Genomic DNA, 5,963 nt, shown 5'->3' on the forward strand with positions numbered 1-5,963 from the left:
ACATATGAAATATTAGCACACCATCAGCTTATAGAAAACAACCTAGTTTGAAGAGTTCATGATCGATACTCATTTGTCAGAAGAATTAGCAAATCCGTCTGGAGTCATTTTCCTCACATGCACATACGTTGTGTTAGATGGACCCATCCAGTCGCGGTGTGCGGAAGGGTGAACCAGTGTTGTCTGCCGCTGTAGGTGCTCCACGTGGAAATGCTTTCTCTCAGCGTGGACTGTTCAGCAACACGAGCAAGATGAAAGAGTCCACGAGACATGAGTAGCAACGTGTTGTGTGTGTGAGTCTGACATCCTGCAGAGAAAAAAATAACAGAGATGATGGAGTCAGTTTGAGTGTGATGTCTGGACTACTTTGTTGTTGTTTTTTGACACCACCTGACTGAAATATTATCACACATTCAGAGACACGGTGCAAGTGCAAAAATACAAGTGCAAACCCTAAATGCAGGCTTAAAATCAGTCCAAAGTGTCACTCATCTAGTTATCTATATCTTTTTTTTACATGAACCCAAAACATTATTTTAATTAATATGGACCCTTAACACATGTATAATGTTGATTTTGTATTTGCTGAGAAAGGACAGGGTAAGTAAGGGAATTGCATCAGGCAGCTCAGGATTGCAGCTCTCTTCTGTCGGGGATTAGGCCATGTTGCAGTAAATAGGATAGTATGAGTGCGATCAGTAAGAATTCAAGCAAATAAGAAGGTGAAACTTCATCTGTACTTTTCTGGGGGGGGGGTTGGATAGGCAGGCTGGAGCGCGTGCCCCTCAATGTCTGTGCATGGTTATGAGGAGATGGCTTTAGTGTATCAGATAGCTGCAAAGACATTGCTGGCTATACCAACTGTCCTCACTAACCTGTCTCTGTGGCCTTCACTTTAACCAGTGCCATCTGTGGTGTGATTAAATTCATTCAACCCTGCAAAAATATGCTGAATGCCGGCTGGCTACATATCACTCCTGTACTCTCTTCAACCGTATTTCCATCTTCCCCCTCTATCCCTCTCAATAAAGACTAAAAAGGCACCAAAAAGGCAACTGAAAAAGTCTTCCACAAAGCACAGGTTTTTTGTGTCTCCACATGTCAAAGTGTTCTTGGCCAAGACATTTTTGTGCCTGATGGTGAGGCCATCAACCGGCATGGTGCTGTCACTGCCATTAGAGTGTCAGTTTGAGTATGTGAACAGGTGAATATACAGCCACTTACCGTTTTTTGGCTGAGCTGTTGTGCCAAGATTCAAGACCCTCTCAGGGTACATTTGTCGTGTAGCGCCATCATCAGGTAGTTGGTGTTTTCACTTTGTGCATGTTGGCTTGACTAACACGCACTTAGTTTGCACAGCCTGTCCTGAGCTTCTATAGCATGGCTGTAGCCATTAGTCTTGTTATAATCTTGGTTTAAAAAAAAGAACATGGAAAAAAATTAAATGAAATAGCATTTCATGTCAAATCCAGATGACCTGTCATTAAACTGAGCCTCAGTCCTGAAACCTACTAGGTTGCTTAAAGTTATTCACATTTTTTAAGGTAAACATCAAAGATGTGCTGAATGCTAGCTACAAGTTATTTTGGTCGTGTGTGACACATAGCAGTAAAGCAAAGTAGGAATGGTAACTACTGCAGCAAATTACCAATGAATCATTTGATTCCATGCTAACCGGCATACACAATGCATATGCTAATTCTAATCTAGCTAATGAATTATCAACAGGAGCTACAGTGTAAATTTACCTTAATTTAACAAGCCGTCAGTCACAGCAAACCCATCAGCAGATACCGTCAAAACTGGAGCAGGTGAACTAGTAAAAAGTGAAGGGGGGGGGTGTTTGAGTCCAGTGGGTGTGAGGACAGGAGTGTGACCCAGCAACTCCACCTAAAGTCACTAACTGCGCAGAGTCTGGGTCCAAAAGTCCAACATGGCAGCTCCCACAAACAAGCTTCAGTTTTGCACACTGGGAGGAAGTGCAGCCAAGTCGCCCATTCCTCCAACAGTTATTGATTTGTTTTAAATTTAAGTAATGTACGTGTGTGCAAGCAAAGGCAGCTTCGCTTAAAATGTGTTGAAGCCGATGTTTACGAGTGATTTGACCCTCGAAAGATATCATCATACGTTAAAAAAAGAAAGAATGATGCATAATGTAGCATTTTTAGCTAGATTTAAACTTCGAAGTAATTATTTACTGAAGTCAGAGGTAAGGTAAGGAAGGAAGTCAGAGTGTCTTTAGTTGGTGGAGAGCACCGACGTGTTTTTTGAACTGCCAGTATTATTAATTATTATACAATTGTCATTATAAGACTACCACGCAAAGAAATACAAGAATTTTCCCTTTGGACAGCTGTGAAGTCTGTGAAACAGCCCGGTTACTCATCTTTAGACAAGGAATAGCAAAAATGTCTGGGCTCCAAGGGGGGGTTGGCAGCAATGCACTCAGTGAAAGGGATCGTGACAGGAAATAACTGCATGCTTCCAAAGCCTTGGCACATTTTCATTACCTAACTGTAACATCTATTCTTTCCAGTGCAGTTTATAAAAGATTAAAACAAAGCTAAATTGAGCTAGAGCAACATTTCAAAGGAGACTCCACTATTAAATCTATTAAACAACTCCCCTATGCTTCATAAAATAGTGCCCTGACCTGAGAGCTATCGTGTTGTCATATGAAAGCAACATGGAGCCACACTGACGGAGGATTCGTGGAAGTAGAGAAAGACAATTATGAAAGCATGACATTGATTATTCACGCTGTGTTATCAGTATCACATTACAAAAACACAAAGTGTTTTGGTATGTCTGCTGTTACTGATCAGATCCTGATGACTTGGTTGTTTTTTTTTAACTGTGCGCCCCTATTTTCAAGGTCATGGGTGTTGAAAAGCATCAGATGCTATAAAAAACAAACACAGTCATTGTTTTCAATGCTGCAGGCAAAGTCAAGCTTTTAAGTGGTGTGTAAAAGCAGTTTGATTTGGTTCCCAGATTCAGCTCATAACCAAAAAAAAGAACAGCTTTTATCACTGAGGATCAGTGCAAGGAACTGATGACCACGTCTAGTCTGCAGGCAGTGCTGAAAAGTGTCAGGGTACTAAAGTGAAAATACTGCTTCTTGTTGGCTGGAATGGAAGATTAATGAAAACGAAACAGCAGCAAGTGTGTGAATACATTTAAATTAAGGAAACAAAATAATGACGAGTCACTAGCAAAAAGGAACTTTTAGGAGGACTTTGATGTGGATGGTAGAAAAGAGTAAGTTACCAGTGGAGACCAATGACCAGCAGCCAAACCATAATTGTTCCCTAGCCTCACTTGTTTATGACCAAAACCAAAACAATAATGGTCTCCTTACATCAGTGGTCACATCATCCAACACCATGATCTAACCCAGCCGCGTCATCTTTGTGCCTAAATGTAACCCAATGTTAAACATAGCTGTGTGATATTATGACACTAGACACTGACAAATGATGTCTTTTTCCTGGTAAAGATGTCAGTTCATACAATCAGCAGATAATGCTGCTGCAAAACAAACTGAGGTAGAGTAGCTGTGCTATTTAAATGTTGCATGTCTGCAGGTTAGTGCAGGATAAACAGGTTAGTTTGCTGTACTGTGTGTGACTGGTGCACAGTGGTTGTGGTTTCATGGGCAGAGTAAAGTACATTAAGTATAGCAGGGATGAATTAGAAGTTGAGCTGAAGCTTAGATTCATTGACTGAATTCCATCTTCATACCAACTCTTTATACCATCTAGGGTGGGCAACTCCAGGCCTCGAGTGTCCTGCAGGTTTTAGATCTCACCCTGGGTCAACACACCTGAATCAAGTGATTCTCCTCTGGAGAACTTCAAGACATGTTGAGGAGGTAATTTAACAATTTGAATCAGCTGTGTTGGATCAAGGACACATCTAAAACCTGCAGGACACCGGCACTCGAGGCCTGGGCTTGCCTATCCCTAGTCTAGAAAAAAGACAGCATAAACAGTGTACTGTCAGTGTAGTGGATCAAAATCAGCAAGGACAACTGGCTGGCTGTTAAATTCAGTTGTGTACATCAGACAAGAGCAGTAAACCTCAGAGCAGCAGGTCAGCTGATCACAGCCTGTACAGTAACAAAATCTACTGGAGCGCTCAATAGAAATTATTTATGCAGATACACACAGGTTATGATTAAATTCCCCACCCTGAGCCATTACAATTGATTTTTGGGAAATCCCTGCTGAATCCCACTTTAACATCTTCCCTACTCATTTTCCTGTTTAGAGGAAAGGTCACTTTCTATAATCTAAGCAACAGAAAATAGAGCTATTTTTTATTTTTATTTTCCTTCTTTTTTTCTGCTCATGTTCTGCTTACCTGAGTCAAACTGAGTACCTATATTAGAATTAAAATTCAAACTAAAGTTTGTATTCATTAATATAGCACATTAATATAGCACAAGGTTCAGTTAGCTTTGCTTGATGCCATTGGTGGAATATGCTGGTATGTGTGTAAAGCATTAGAGTACAATGCACACATTTGTAATATTCGTTTAAACTGCAAACTTAAGGTAGGTATTTTGGATGGTGTATAAAGGTGCACTATTATTATTGTGGTTCTCTCTTGGTCAGAGTGACTGTAGGCAAATGATGACAGCAAAACAAGGGCCAAAAAAAGTCTAATTATATGCAATCCAACAGGAGTCAAGTTGTAACTAATAGTTTCCTTCATATTACCTCCTGCAGCTTGTGTGTATGTGCATGTGTGTGTGTGTGTGTGTGTGTGTGTGTGAGAGAGAGAGAGAGAGAGAGAGAGAGAGAGAGAGAGAGAGAGAGAGAGAGAGAGAGAGAGAGAGACTGCTGCACTTGCATTCGTTAAAAGGGGATTTTCCAGGTTGAAAGCAAAGCAGCGCGGTGGCAGAGAAAACATCTGACGCACTAAGTGGGGTCCTGTGTGTGTGTGTGTGTGTGTGTGTGTGTGTGTGTGTGTGTGTGTGTGTGTGCATGCTAAACGCTCCTGGGCGACTAAGGAAATAATGAAAGGCAGAGCGACTACATTCTCATGCAGATTGTGAGGCAGCATGACAATGTGCTAATGACTTTCTTGGACTAAAAGTAAATATATAAACTTTATCCCCTGAACATTCACTGCACACTAGAAAAATAAGAAGCAACTCTTGTTTTGTAAAACTCTTGATGAAATTTTGAGAAACCCACAATGCAGAGCCCACAAACTCATCGCTAAAAGCACTTTAGAGGGGTTGGATGGTCGAGTGGTTTGCAATGATGCATGTGACACCAGCGGTGCCGAGTTTAAACCCCACATCAGTGAAATTGCTTTTCCACAACCGAAGGAGTTCCGAGAAGAAAGTTGTTTCTCAGACAACTGAACGCCTGAGAAACAACACTGACAAATTGTGAGCTCGAAATTATAAGGCTCGGGATGTTTCTGTGGAGTATTCAGAACCAACGTTTTAACAACCCAGCTAGAAAAGCTTTTATAAAGTGGGATCTGTCTTTAAAACTCAACCAGATCGACCTGAATTCTAATCGTACTTTTACAGCAATGCGAGTCATGCACGCACTATAAAACGGACACACAAGTGTTTTCTCTCTGTCAGTGTTTTTTCTAACACTCTTGAAAAATCACGGTTACAAAAGATCAGTGTCACTTCAGTGGTTAGATTAGTGCTTTGTTAAGACTAGGGAAAATAGTTTTCCCATAATAGAGTCCTTTTTTTGTTTTTTACTCCTCTAATATTTGCAGACAAAAACAGCAAAAGTGATGATGGCTGTCTGTGATATTGATGATGAGCTCTACATACAGATGATCTTTTAAACTGAAAATAAAAATCAGCATCTGTGGATGTGTTTAAAAAAAAAAGACCGATATCTTTATAAATATGGTTAGTAACCTGAAAAGTTTGTATAAATCCAAATGACCAAGCCTCAAACAATGAATGAACATTACCAGTG

At 40.5% G+C, this 5,963-nt stretch overlaps 1 long non-coding RNA gene across 1 annotated transcript; it reads right to left on the reverse strand.

Annotated features, from left to right (window-relative positions):
* Positions 1–227: 227 nt before the first annotated feature.
* Positions 228–2,221, reverse strand: LOC109204515 (uncharacterized). The gene is made up of 3 exons (XR_002064009.2): positions 1,749–2,221; positions 1,225–1,409; positions 228–307 (listed from the first exon to the last, which is right to left on the reverse strand). It is a non-coding gene; the product is annotated as an uncharacterized LOC109204515 (long non-coding RNA).
* Positions 2,222–5,963: the final 3,742 nt, after the last annotated feature.

The sequence above is a fragment of the Oreochromis niloticus genome, linkage group LG12 (genome assembly GCF_001858045.2).
Source record: "Oreochromis niloticus isolate F11D_XX linkage group LG12, O_niloticus_UMD_NMBU, whole genome shotgun sequence".
Taxonomy (NCBI): Eukaryota; Metazoa; Chordata; class Actinopteri; order Cichliformes; family Cichlidae; genus Oreochromis; species Oreochromis niloticus.